This window comes from Bos taurus, chromosome 8, assembly GCF_002263795.3.
Source record: "Bos taurus isolate L1 Dominette 01449 registration number 42190680 breed Hereford chromosome 8, ARS-UCD2.0, whole genome shotgun sequence".
NCBI lineage: Eukaryota > Metazoa > Chordata > Mammalia > Artiodactyla > Bovidae > Bos > Bos taurus.
The window spans coordinates 36,507,739-36,522,016 of NC_037335.1; the positions used below are offsets into that span (position 1 = coordinate 36,507,739).

General features: G+C 38.1%; 1 protein-coding gene across 21 annotated transcripts in view; it reads left to right on the forward strand.

Annotated features, from left to right (window-relative positions):
* PTPRD (protein tyrosine phosphatase receptor type D) overlaps positions 1-14,278 on the forward strand; it is a 2,536,342-nt gene that overhangs the window by 2,440,334 nt on the left and 81,730 nt on the right. The gene's annotated exons all lie outside the window — the stretch shown is intronic.

Here is a 14,278-nt window from a genome sequence, read left to right on the forward strand (position 1 = left end):
AGAGCCTGGCTGGCTACTGTCCTTGGGGTGCTTAAATGTCAATGGGCTAAATGCTCCAATCGAAAGATAGAGTGGCAGTTTGAATAATAAAACAAGAGCCTACAATATGCTATTTACAAGACCACTTTAGGGCGAAGGACACACATAGATTGAAAGTGAGGGGATAGAAAGAAAAAGACATTTTACGCAAATGGAAATGACAAAAAAGCAAAGGTGGCAAAATTACTATCAGACAAAATAGACTTTAAAACAAAGGCCATAGAAAAAGATAAAGAAGGACACTGTATATTGATAACAGGATCAATACAAGAAGAGGATATTACATTCATTAACATATAAGCACCCAATACAGGAGCACCTAAGTAGATAAGAAGAAATTGGCAGCAATACGGATATACCAGCAGACATTAACACCCCATTACATCAATGGACATATCATTCAGACAGAAAATCGGGCTGTCATTTATCTCAAGACATTTTTTAATTTCCTCTTTTTCATCGTTGATGCATTATTTTTGTTTTTTACTAGCATATTGTTCAGTCTCTATGTAATCACTGTTATTGCTCCTTTTTCTGTGGTTGATTTTTAGTTTCATGCCACTGTGGTCAGAAAAGATGTTTTAAATAATTTCTACCTTAAACTTGTTGTTGTTGTCATAGCAAACACCCTCTTCCAACACACAAGAGATAACTCTACACATCGACATCACCACATGGTCAATACTGAAATCAGGTTGATTATATTCATTGCAACCAAAGATGGAAAAGCTCTTTATAGTCAGCAGAAATAAGATGGGAGCTGACTGTGGCTCAGGTCATGAACTCCCTTTTGCCAAATTCAGACTTAAATTGAAGAAACTAGGGTAAACCACTAGACCATTCCAGTGTGACCTAAAAAACTCTCTTACAGTTATACACTGGAAGTGACAGATAGATTCAAGGTATTAGATCTGATAGACAGAGTGCCTGAAAAACTATGGATGGAAGTTCATAACATTGTACAGGAGGGAGTGATCAAGACCATCCCTAAGAAAACAAAATGCAAAAAGGCAAAATGGTTGTCTGAGAAGGACTTACCAATAACTGAGAAAAGAAGAGAAGCTAAAGGCAATGGAGAAAAGAAAAGATACGCATCCGAATGCAGAGTTCCAAAGAATAGCAAGGAGAGATTTAAAAAAGCCTTCCTCAGTGATCAATGCAAATAAATGGAGGAAAACAATAGAATGGGAACGACTAGAGATCTCTTCAAGAAAATTAAAGGTATCAAGGGAACATTTCATGCAAAAATGGGCACAATAAAGGACAGAAATGGTATGAACCTAACAGAAGCAGAAGACAGAAAGAAGGAATGACAAGAATACACAGGACTATACAAAAAAAGATCTTTATGATCCATATAACCATGATGGGGTGATCACTCACCTAGGGCCAGACATCCTGGAGTGTGAAGTCAAGTGCATCACTACGAACAAAGAAAGTGGAGGTGATGGAATTCCAGTTGATCTATTTCAAATCCTAGAAGATGGTGCTGTGAAAGTGCTGCACTCAATATGCCAGCAAATTTAGAAAACTCAGCCGTGGACTGGAGTTTTGGACTGGAAAAGGTCAGTTTTCATTCTAATCCCAAAGAAAGGCAATCCCAAAAATATTCAAACTACCACACAACTACATCTCACACACCAGCCAAAGAAAGTGAGAGTAAAAGACGCTCAGTCGTGTCCGACTCTTTGCAACCCCGTGGACTGTACAGTCCAAGGAATTCTCCAGGCCAGAATACTAAAGGGGTCAGCCTTTCCCTTCTCTAGGGGATCTCCCCAACCCAAGGATCGAATCCAGGTCTCCCACATTGCAGGTGGATTCTTTACCAGCTGAGCCACAAGAGATGCTCAAAATTCTCCAAGCGAGGCTTCAACAGTACATGAACCAAGAACTTCCAGATCTTCAAGCTGGATTTTAGAAAAGGAAGAGAAACCAGAGATCAAATTGCCAACATTCGTTGGATCATAGAAAAAAGCAAGAGTGATCTTAAAAACATCTGCTTCTGTTTTGTCGACTATGCCAAAGCATTTGACTGTGGATCACAACAAACCATGGAAAATTCTTCAAGAGTTGGGAATACCATACCATGTTCTCTGTCTCCTGAGAAATCTGTATGCAGGTCAAGAAACAACAGTTAGAACTGGACATGGAACAACGGATTGGTTCCAAATTGGGAAAGGAGTATGTCAAGGCTGTATATGGTCACCCTGCTTATATAACTTATATGCAGAGTACATCATGTGAAATGTCAAGCTGGATGAAGCACAAGCTGGAATCAAGATTGCCAGGAGAAATATCAATAACCTCAAATAGTCATATGACACCACTCTAATGGCAGAAAGCAAACAGGAACTAAGTGTCTCTTGATGAAAGAGAAGAGTGACAAAGTGGGCTAAAAACTCAACATTCAAAAAATGAAGACCATGGTCCCATCACTCAATGCCAAATAGAGGGGAAACAATGGAAACAGTGACAGACTTTCTTTTCTTGGTTTCCAAAATCACTGTAGATGGTGACTGCAGCCATGAAATTAATAGACACTTGCTCTTGTGGAGAGAAGCTATGGCAAACCTAGAGAGCATATTAAAAAGCAGAGACATTACTTTGCCAACAAAGGTCCACTAGTCAAAGCTATGGTTTTTGCAATAGTCATGTATTGATGTGAGAGTTGGACCATAAAGAAAGCTGAACGCCGAAGAGTTGATGTTTTTGAACTGTGGTGTTGAAGAAGACACTTGAGAGTCCCTTGGACTACAAGAGATCAAACCAGTCCATCCTAAAGGAATCAATCCTGAACTTATTGGAACAACTGATGCTGAAGCTGAAGCTCTAATACTTTGGTCACCTCATGCAAAGAACCAACTCATTGGAAAAGACCCTGATGCTGGGAAAGTTGAAGGCAGGAGAAGGGGATAACAGAAGATGAGATGGTTGGATGGCATCACTGACTCAATGGACATGAGTTTGAGCAGACTTTGGGGGTTTGTGATGGACAGAGAAGCCTAGCATGCTATTATTCATGGTGTCGCAGTCAGACACAGATGACTGAACTGACCTTGTCTCCTAGTTTGTGGTCTCTCCTAGAGAATATTCCATGTCCACTGGGCAACAGAGGCCCTAAATAACACAATAGAGCAGCTTGACATAATTGATATTTTCAGGACCCTGCATCCAAAAAAGTAAAAATAAAATACATATTATTTTCAAGTGGACATGGAACATTCTCTAGGAGAGACCATATAGTAGGATACAAAATAAGCCACAACAAATTTTAGAAATTATTTCAAATATCTTCTGACCACAGTGGCATGAAACTAGAAATTAACCACAGAAAAAGGAGAAAAAAGAATGATTACATAGAGACTGAACAATATTCTACTAAAGGAAACAAACAAAAAATAGTGGGTCAATGATGAAAAAGAGGAAATTAAAAATACATATCTTGAGACAGATGGCAGTGAAAACACAAGACAGAGTCTATAGGAGGCAGCAGAAGCAATCCTTAGGGGGAAGTTCACAGCTACAGCACTCTCCCTCCCCCCCCCCCCCGCCCCAAAAAAAAAAAACAACCCAAAAACAAATAAAACTGCCCTACCACCAAAAAAAAAATAGAAAAAAGTAACAACCTAAAGTCAGCAGAAGGAAGGAAACAATAAAGATCAGAGAGAAAATAAAGTGTTTTTTTTTTAATGGGAAAAAGTCAATAAAATCAAGAACTATTTGAAAGGTTAAACAAAATCAACAAATCTCTGTCTAGACTCACCAAGAAGAAAAGAGGGAGGACCCAAATAAGCAAAAATAAGAAAGAGGAGGAATAACAACCAATGACATAGAAACACAAAAACCATAAGAGAAAACCATGAGCAATTAAATACCAATTGGACGAGCTAGACTGGACAAGTTTCTAGAAATATACAGCCCACCTAAAACTGAATCAAGAGGAAAGATAATTTGAACAAACTTACCACTAGAAGTGAAATAGAATCTATAATTTAAAAAAACTCAGCAAACAGAAGTCCAGGACTAGATGGCTTCAATAAGGAGTTGTATCCAACAGACATAGAAGAACTTATACTTATCCTTCTCAAACTCTTTCAAAAGAGTGGAGAGGAAGGAACACTCCCAAAGTCATTCTATGAAGCCACCATCACCCAACTCGATACCAAAACCAAAGATACTACCAAAAGACAAAGTTATTGACTAATCTCTCTGGTGAATATAGATGCCAAAAAAAAAAAAAAAAATCTCAACAAATTATTAGCAAACTGAAACCAAAAACACATGAAAAAGATCATATACCACGATCAAGTTGGAGTCATCCTAGGATCACAGGAATGGTTCAACATACATCAATCAAGCAATAGGATATTCAACATCAATTAAACACAAAACCATATAATCATTTCAATAGACACAGAAAAAGCATTTGATAAAATACAACATTCATTCATGGTAAAACTCTCACCAAAGTGGTAATAGAGGGAGCATATCTCAACACAATAGAAGCTATTTACAACAAACCCACAGCTAACATAGTATTCAATGGTGAAAAACTTAAACCCTTTCTGCTATAATCCGGAACAAGACAAGGATGCCCACTGTTCCCATTTTTATTCAACATAGTATTGACAGTTCTAACCACAGTAATCAGACAAGGAAAAGAAATAATAGGTATCCAAGTTGGAAGGGAGGAGGTAAACTTGTCATTATATGTCAACAGTAGGATAATATATGTAGAAAATCCTAAAACCTCAACACAAAAAATACTAGAATTGATCAATAGACTTAGCAAGGTAGCAGGATATACCTTAGCAAGGTATTCTGCTACCTTAGCAAGGCAGAATAACATACAGAAATTGGCTACATTTCTTTACATTAACAATGAAATATCAGAAAGGGAAAGTTAAAAAAAGATCCCTTTTAAAAAACAAAATAAAATACTTAGGAATAATCCTGACCAAAGAGATAAAAGGCTTATATACTGAGAACTATAAACACTGATAAAGGAAATTAACAATGATTCAAAGAAATGGAAAAATATACCATGATGTTGGATTGGAAGAATTAATATTGTTAATAATGGTCATACTACCCAAAGCAATCTACAGATTTAGTATGATCCCTACCAAATTACCCATGACATTTTTCACAGAGCTAGAATAAATAATTCTAAAATTTATATGGAACCATAAAATACCCAGAATTACCAAAGCAGTCCTGAGGGAAAAGAACAAAATTGAGGGCATAATCCTGCCAGACTTAAAAGAATACTACAAAGCTACAGTAACCAAAATGGTGGTATCGGCTCACAAATGACAGGTGGATCAATGGACCAGAGTAGAGAAATCAGAAATAAACTCACACACCTATAATCAATTAAATTTCAGCAAAGAAGGAAAGAATACTCAATGGGAAAAAGAGTCTCTTCAGCAAGTGGTATTGGGAAAGCTGGACAGCTACACATAAATCAGTGAAGTTAGAACATACCCTGACATCATACACAGAAGACATGACATAACTCCTAAGAGAGAACATAATCAAACATTCTAAAATAAATCTTGGCAATATTTTCTTTGTTCAGTCTCCCAAAGCAATAGAAATAAAAATAAACAAATGGGACCTAATCAAACTTGTCATCTTTGGCCCAGCAAAGGAAACCATAAACAAAATGGAAAGACAGCCTATGGACTGGGAGACGAAATTTGTAAGTCATGCAACCAATAAGGATTTAATTTCCAAAATATACAACAGTTCATACAACTCCATAGCAACAATAATCAACCCAATAGAAAAATGAGCAGAAGACCAAACAGACATTTCTCCAAAGAAGACATACATATGGCCAAGGTGAAAAGATGCTTGGCATTATTAGACAAATACAAATCTAAACTAAAATGCAGTATCACCTCACACCAATCAGAATGGCCGTATCATTAAAAAGCCTACAAATAATACATGCTGGAGAGGGTGTGAAGAAAAGGGAACTCCCCTACACTGTTGATAGGAATGTAAATTGGTATATAGCAGTATAGAAATTTCTTTAAAAACTAAAAAAAAAAAAGCTGCTATATGATCCAGCAATCCCACTCCTGGGCATATATCTGGAAAAAAACTACTTGGAAAGATACCTGCACCCCAGTGTTCATAATGGCACTATTTACAATAGCCAAGACATGGATGCAACCTAAATGCTCATCAACAGATAAGTAGATAAAGATGATGTGGTATACACACACACATATACACACACACATATACAAACATACAATGGAATACTACTCAGCCATAAAAATGAGAATGTAATAATGCCATTTGCAGCATCACGTGTAGACCTAGAAGTTATCATACTAAATAAAGTGAGTTAGACAAAGACAAATATGACATCATTTACATGTGGAATCTAAAATATGATACAAATGAACTTCTTTACAAAACAAAAACTGAATAGAAACTGAATCTGGAAAAAGAATATACCTATGTATAACTGAATCACTTTGATATATACCTGACACATTTTAAATCAACTATATTTCAAGTTTAAAAAAGAAAAACATGCCCAAAAGAGAATTAAATTAAAAAAATTTAAAAGGTTTCATTGCAAAAATATATAGTCAAGGGCATATTCTTCTTCTAAACCTAAATAAATAAATAAAAACTTGAGAATATCTGGGGGCAAACCACAGTGAAGACCAAATGAACCTATTGATGGGGAACTATGTGGAAAGATAGTATTTTTCTGAAGGTTAAGGTCAATGAAAGTTCATCTCCCTGTATAAAGGATACTTAGTCTGACCCATAGTTTAGCTAGACAAGTAGCTGTTTTTTTAGTTCTATATAATTAAATGTTGTTAGTTTCAAAACTTACAAAAACAGGATATATCTTTTTTGTGGTTTCTCTTTTGAGTTTCTAAAGGGAATATTTTGAGGTTTTCTCTTGGTGGAATGAAAAATGGAACACAGAGCGACTTGTATGGTGTTCTGCACATGTGAATTATATTTTTCTTCTGGATAGAGAAATTGAGGTTTTAAACCATATTTAAGAGCTTTGCTGTAAAATGACTTCAGCTTTGTCAAAAAAGGTCACTCTCATATCAAGATGTAATTTTACTCAATGACTGTAATCCGATTTGCAAATTTATGAGCACGTTCTTGTTTTGAATTTAAAATTATAAATACAGATCAGAAGCACTACAGAAACTTTTGTTCCTAGATTTTCCATTGTGTTTCAGGAGAAGAGTTGAAAGGCATGTGTGAAACAGTCCAGAAGCCTTTTCCAGCTTGGCCAGAGACGACACATATCATGGTGGCTAGTCACTTAGATGAGGGCAGGGGAAGGGGGCGGGGTGCAGAATACCTCGGCTCCAAATCTAAGTTCTCTCCCTAGTAGCTGTCTGAAGCTGAGAAAGTAATTTAACTTCTCTACACCTTAGTTTTCTCATCAACAGAACTGTGATAATGACGGAAACTACTTCCAGAGTCTTTGTGAAGATAAAATGATGGGAGATAGGTAAAGCACAAAGAAATGTAAATGAAAACTAAATGTTCCATTCCATAAGTGTTAGTTACAGTATAAAATACTTAATATATTTTAATTCTAACTTTTCATCAAGAACACAGGGGAAAATGGTAAATCCGTAAGTTAAAGGTAGCTTTTATCTCCACTTATATTTTTCTCTTATCTATTTTAAGGTGAAGTTACAGTTGATTAAAGAAAAAATTAGAAATTTCAGACCATCAAGTTAAAGACTGTATAGATTCAAAGTATTTGATATTAGCAAGTGTTTATTTGGGGTTTTCCCTTCTCTAAGTTACAAGGAGATTTTCCTTTTATTTTGTCACTTTTTCTCAGTATGGTTAAGCCATTGAGTTGAAGATGGCCAGCCATCTTCTGTTAGATTCAGTCAAAAACTGTTGAGATCCTCAAAAACTGTTGAGTGTCCTGACACTCACAGGAGTTTCCTAGGTCTCCTGGTCACTCTGCCAGTTGTTGGGCTGCACCCGGCAGGCCTGCCAGACCTGTGCTTGCCCAGCCTCAAGACCAAAGAAAGAGCCCAGAGTCAGTGACAGAGACATCAGTGGTTTGATGGATGGAGGACTTACATGTCTGAAGGGGCCTGTGTAATGTACCAAGTGTGCAGACAGAGAGGCAGTGCAGAATGGTTTGGCATCTTGGTAAAGCTTTAAATACCACATAGGGTTCATCTAGCACACCTTGAAGGGCCATACTGATTGGAGAAACAAAAGTAAATATTATGAAATAGCATTGTTGTTTATAAATTATGTGACAATGTAATGTCCACATTTCATGCAAATTACTTAAAAGTCCGTTAATCAGCTTTGGGTTGAATACATCTACCTTTCTTCTTCCAACTTGCAAAATTCTTAGGGGAGGATGAGGATGACCTGGTCAAGATTTGAGTTCAAGAGGGTAGAATTTTGGACTGAGTACCAAGAAGGAGGTGGATCCCACTCAATGTCTGGATAAACAGACACAGAAGGATAAGTGGAAATATCGGAGAATCAAAACCAAATACTCAGGAAATAAATCTAAATACAGCAAGAAATGACTGGATCCATTAGGAACATTAGGAACAAGGGTGCTTATTTCAGATTGTTTTGAATAATATTAGGGAGACCTCAGCCTAATTTTATAGTAGGTAGGTGTGTGGTCATGATGGATTAGCCAAGATGTAACTCCTATATCACTTAAGACCGGTGTTGCTCCTTGTCCATTTGGCCATTTCATTCTTCCTTGGTAAGATCTCAACAAGAGAAGCCAGAAAACAAAGAAGCAAAACAATGGTGTCATCATTTAGCACTAAGGAGAGCCTGAACATTGGGTTTTGAATATTGGAGTCCTATTCATCCATGATAGGAGAAGGCAATGGCACCCCACTCTAGTACTCTTGCCTGGAAAATCCCATGACGGAGGAGCCTGGTAGGCTGCAGTCCATGGGGTTGCTAAGAGTCGGGCACGACTGAGCGACTTCACTTTCACGCATTGGAGAAGGCAATGGCAACCCACTCCAGTGTTCTTGCCTGGAGAATCCCAGGGACAGGGGAGCCTGGTGGGCTGCCATCTCTGGGGTCGCACAGAGTCAGACGACTGAAGTGACTTAGCAGCAGCAGCAGCATCCATGATATATTTGCTTCATTAACATGGATAATTGAAATTTTGATTTTCCTCAATGTTTTTAGTATAAAATCTCTTCTTATACTTCATCTACTTTCAGTAGTTATGCTTTTTTACTGAGTTTACTGCTCTCAGCATCCTGACAAGCTCCAAAATAATGACCTAGGCTGTGTATTGCTGAACGTTCAGTCAGACAGACAGATACAGATGGATGAGTGTGTGTTGCACAAAGACAAGTCAGCATTATTTAATCAATGTTTGTTTGATCCGTGTAAAATGAGTATAAATGTAAGCCGCATCCCATCTGCTTTATCATCCATGTGAAGCCAGCCTCATTTTTAAAACTTGATCTCTTATGTAATTGCCCCAGAATGACACTGTTGGGCTGCACCCGGCACCTGCCTACAAGGCCTATACTCGCCCCACTTCAACACCAAAGAGAAAGCCCAGAGTCAACAACAGAGATATCACTGAATTTATATACACACTTAATTTCTTTTAATCCAGTTAAACAGCTCATCCACAAACCAATCCTGACCATGCCCTTTAGAGGCAGAGACCCATTTCTAAGGTACACACAGATATATATCTATATAGAAACAGATTTCACAGGTTTCCAGCCAGAGTTTAAAAAGGCCTCTTTACTTTTATTTTTTCTTCACTCTCAGGGATCAGATGATTAAAGTTCCTGTGAACCCAGGTCCATTACTTAATATCAAAGGAAAAAGAAGAGAAATACCAATTCCTTCTAGAAAGCTAACTTCCTCTTAACGCATACACAAAAACCAGTTTATAATGTCAAAAGAATCCCACTTTGGATATTTTCAGGGATTTTTTTGTTGTTGTTTTTCGGTTTCTAAGTAACCAGTTCACTTTAAATAAATAGCAGTAATAGACAATAATATGTATCATTCACTCACTCTCACATGGCTCACTTTTGAGAGGAACTCCAATCAACACTTAAAGTTAACCTTCAGCTAGGCTGTTAGCTCAGCCTCCTCAACTTTCTGAACACAAAAAAAAAACAACAGCCAGCCCACAGCCACCCGCCTCTTTTATCCCACTGTAATAGGAGCCAACATCTCCCCAACAGCCTTGGGGTGTCTGTGAGTTCTCTGTACTCTCTTCGTGGCCCCCATTCGTCAACAACTACCACAGGGCCCCACAGACAGGTGGATGGCCACCCCAGAATCACCCCTGCAACTTTCAGGCTCCCCATTAGTGGACAGCCACCCCAGGACCATATCGGCAACTTTCAGGCCCCACATATCAGAAGATGGGCCCACAGCTTCCCATTCCCAGGCCTTCCTTCCCAGCATCCTGGTACTCATAGGAGTTTCCACAGTCTCCTGGTCACTCTACCAGTTGTTGGGCTTCACCCTGCAGGGCCGCCAGACCTGTGCTTGCCCAGCCTCAAGACTGAAAAAAGAGCCTGGAGTTGGCAACAGAGACATCAGTGGTTTAATGAATGGGGGGACTTACATGTCTGAAGCAGGGTCCTGGAGCAACACCCCACTGAGTGCAGACAGCAGACAGTAATGGGCAGAACATGGCAGCAGCCTTCACGATGGGGGAGGGGATGGTAACTAGTTACAGGTGAACTGACTTCAGGTTGCCAGGGAAACTAGCAGAGGGGGCAGGCCCCTAACCTTCTCTCTGATAAACCATCAGGTGGAGATGCTTTTATCTGAAGATTAGAACAATCATTGGCTGCAGCCTGGGGCAAGCATGTAGGAAGGTCAGACTCTGAATAGGGGTAGATGAAGCAGGCATTGGTGGATCAGGGAATATATAGAGAGCAAGAGAACAGGCATTTTGAGTGGCCTGGTCATAAACGCAGGATGATCAGTTAGAAATATTTGGACTGATAAGATAAAGGATGGGCTTCTTTACTTTGCAGTGGCTTTCTAGATAGTGAAGTGGCGCCATGGATTAGGAATTACCAGCTGTTAATAATCAGTGGATTTTGAAGTCACCCAAACCTGGGTTACAGGGTTAACGTATGGAATTTCACCATGTGACCAAACTAGTTAACAACCAAAACGCCTGCCGCAGAGAAGTCCCTCAGTAAAATTGATTGAATTAGTCTTTCTTTACTTCCATTTCCTTATGTTCGTAATGGAGAAAAAAATAATACTAAACCTCGTAAAACGTGTGAAATTTAAACAGGGTACTGCATGGAAAAGCATAATCACCTGGCAGGTATTACTATCATTATCCTGTTGCCTACAAGTCTTCATCTCATGGGTCGCACTTTAAGCCTAAATATATTGACATACATGATATACAACTTATGTTTCCATTACCAAGTTGTATACTTTACAGAGCCTTGACTGTGTGGATCACAACAAACTGTGGGAAATTCTTCAAGAGATGGGAATACCAGACCACCTGACCTGCCTCCTGAGAAATCTGTATGCAGGTCAAGAAGCAACAGTTAGAGCTGTACATGGAACAACAAACTGGTTTCAAATTGGGAAAGGAGTACGTCAAGGCTGTATATTGTCACCCTGCTTATTTAACTTATATGCAGAGTACCTCATACAAAATACCGGGCTGGATAAAGCACAATCTGGAATTAAGATTTCTGGGAGAAATATCAATAACCTCAGATATGCAGATGGCACCACCACTATGGCAGAAAATGAAGAAGAACTAAAGAGCCTCTTGATGCAAGTGGAAGAGGAGAGTGAAAAAGCTGGCTTAAAACTCAACATTCAGAAAACTAAGATCATGGCATCCGGTCCCATCACTTCATGGCAAATGGATGGGGAAACAATGGAAATAGTGAGAGACTTTATTTTCTCGGGCTCCAAAATCACTGCAGATGGTGACTGCAGCCATGAAATTAAAAGATGCTCGCTCCTTGGAAGAAAAGTTATGACCAACCTAGACAGCATATTAAAAGTTGGAGACATTACTTTGCCAATAAAGGTCCATCTAGTCAAAGCTATGGTTTTTCCAGTAGTCATATATAGATGTGAGAGTTGAACTATAAAGAAAGCTGAGCACTGAAGAATTGATGCTTTTGAACTGTGGTGTAGAAGGCTCTTGAGAGTCTCTTGGACTGCAAAGAGATCCAACCAGTCCATCCTAAAGGAAATCAGTCTTGCATATTCATTGGAAGGAGTGATGTTGAAGCTGAAACTCCAATACTTTGGCTACCTAATGCGAAGAACTGATTCATTTGAAAAGACCCCGATGCTGGGAAAGATTTAAGGCAGGAGAAGAAGGGGATGACAGAGGATGAGATGGTTGGATGGCATCCCTGACTTGATGGACATGAGTTTGAGTAAGCTCCGGGATTTGGTGATGGACAGGGAAGCTTGGCATGCTGCAGTCCATGGGGTTGCAAAGAGTCGGATATGACTGAGCTACTGAACTGACTGACTATGTAGTTAACAAATAAATCATGTTGAGGGCTGAAAAGATGTGGCAAGAGTGTAAATGACCGTGAATTCACAGTGTCTTTGAGTTAATAGATGCATTTTCACTGGTCTAATTAAATGCATGCCATTTACACATATGAATGACCATAATCTGAGTAACAAGGCCATCAGAGGGAGGTAATGTCTTCCACCAAAGGAATGTCTCTGTATCAGTGAGTTTAAGAACTTCGTGGAATATTTTGGAGAATACTGTGTAAAAAGCTTATGTACTCAGAAATGCTCATTAGTGTAAAGTGGAATATCAGTGGTAGTTGTACCTTCACGATCACATTCTTAATTACTAATTCATATGATAATGAACATTAAAGTATTAAACTAATTAATACATTGCACATTGCAGTCTCCAAAGTCTGTTCTCTAACATCCATGCTATAAGAAAGAATTACTCCATGATTTTTCTTTATGAACTTTTCTCAGCAACATTTTTTTTAAATTGTTGAACCATTTATTGAACCATCTTTGTAGATACAAATATGACTAAATGTGTCTAGGTAGGATGGTGGCTAAAGGACTTCAGAGTTTTAGCCAAAGGCCACCCAGAGTCTGTGGAGAGTTTTAAACACAGTCCTAACCTATTCAGAGCTGTGGTTTAGAATGTCTACTTCAGTATAAAGAATGGATTAGAGTGAGAGTTTAGAGAAGACATCAGCTACTGAAGGACTGTCATTTAGGGAATGGTAGACTTGGGATACAGTTGAGAAGTTTTTAAGACAGGGCTTGGTCACTAAATGGAGCTGCTTTGTATGGAGAAGGCACAGGGTTGGGGCATCTGAATGCTTCAACTTCCCTTAACTCACAGCATACTCGGAAAGGAGTACATTCTGCAGGGAAGTTGATGAGGTTCTCTGGAAGAACAAACTAGAAGGACCCCTAATCACTTTATTCTTTAGACTTTTAAGACATGGATAATTATTTTGCTGAATACTGTTCATTGATTGACTAGTGTATATACGGATTAGCACAGGCTAAGAAAGGAAAGGGGGTTTTATAATCTGTAGTAAATTAGAGGCTGCAATCTATACTGCTGAGAATTTCTGTATGTTTAGAGGCTATTCATGACTGTTAATAGGCTTTACTCTTTACACTTGTGAGTTTATTATTGTGCTGAACTCTGTCCATTATAATACAAAATGTGTGCATCCTTAATATTGTAACAGCTGTTGGATATATTTTACTTTCAAGTTGTAGATATCAACATAAAAGCATGGAAAATATCCAGTATCGAAAATAACTTAAAAATTCTATGAATTTAGCAAAGTGTTTTTGCTTTTTAAAGAATTTCATCTTGGGAATATAAACCTAATGTATCATTAGTTCCGAAAACTTGATTTTGGTCATTTAAAATCATGTTTCTATAATTACTAAACTCATGTTTCCATATACCATGAAGTTATATCTTAAAAAAGTGTCAGTACGCTATGATGAAAGAGAAAATACTTTCATTTCTATAACACTGCAGGATATTAAAAAGTTTCCCAGTATTTTATAATCAAAGCCTGAATTCAGTCTCAAAATAATGGTTCTGTATAGAAAGAAATTTATATATCATTTTATAGCTATGCAAGATATATTTTATAGAACAACTTTGGTTGAATTAAGACATCAGGAAAGGCATTAAAAATCAGAAAAAAAATAAGTTTAAAATGAATAAAGAGCG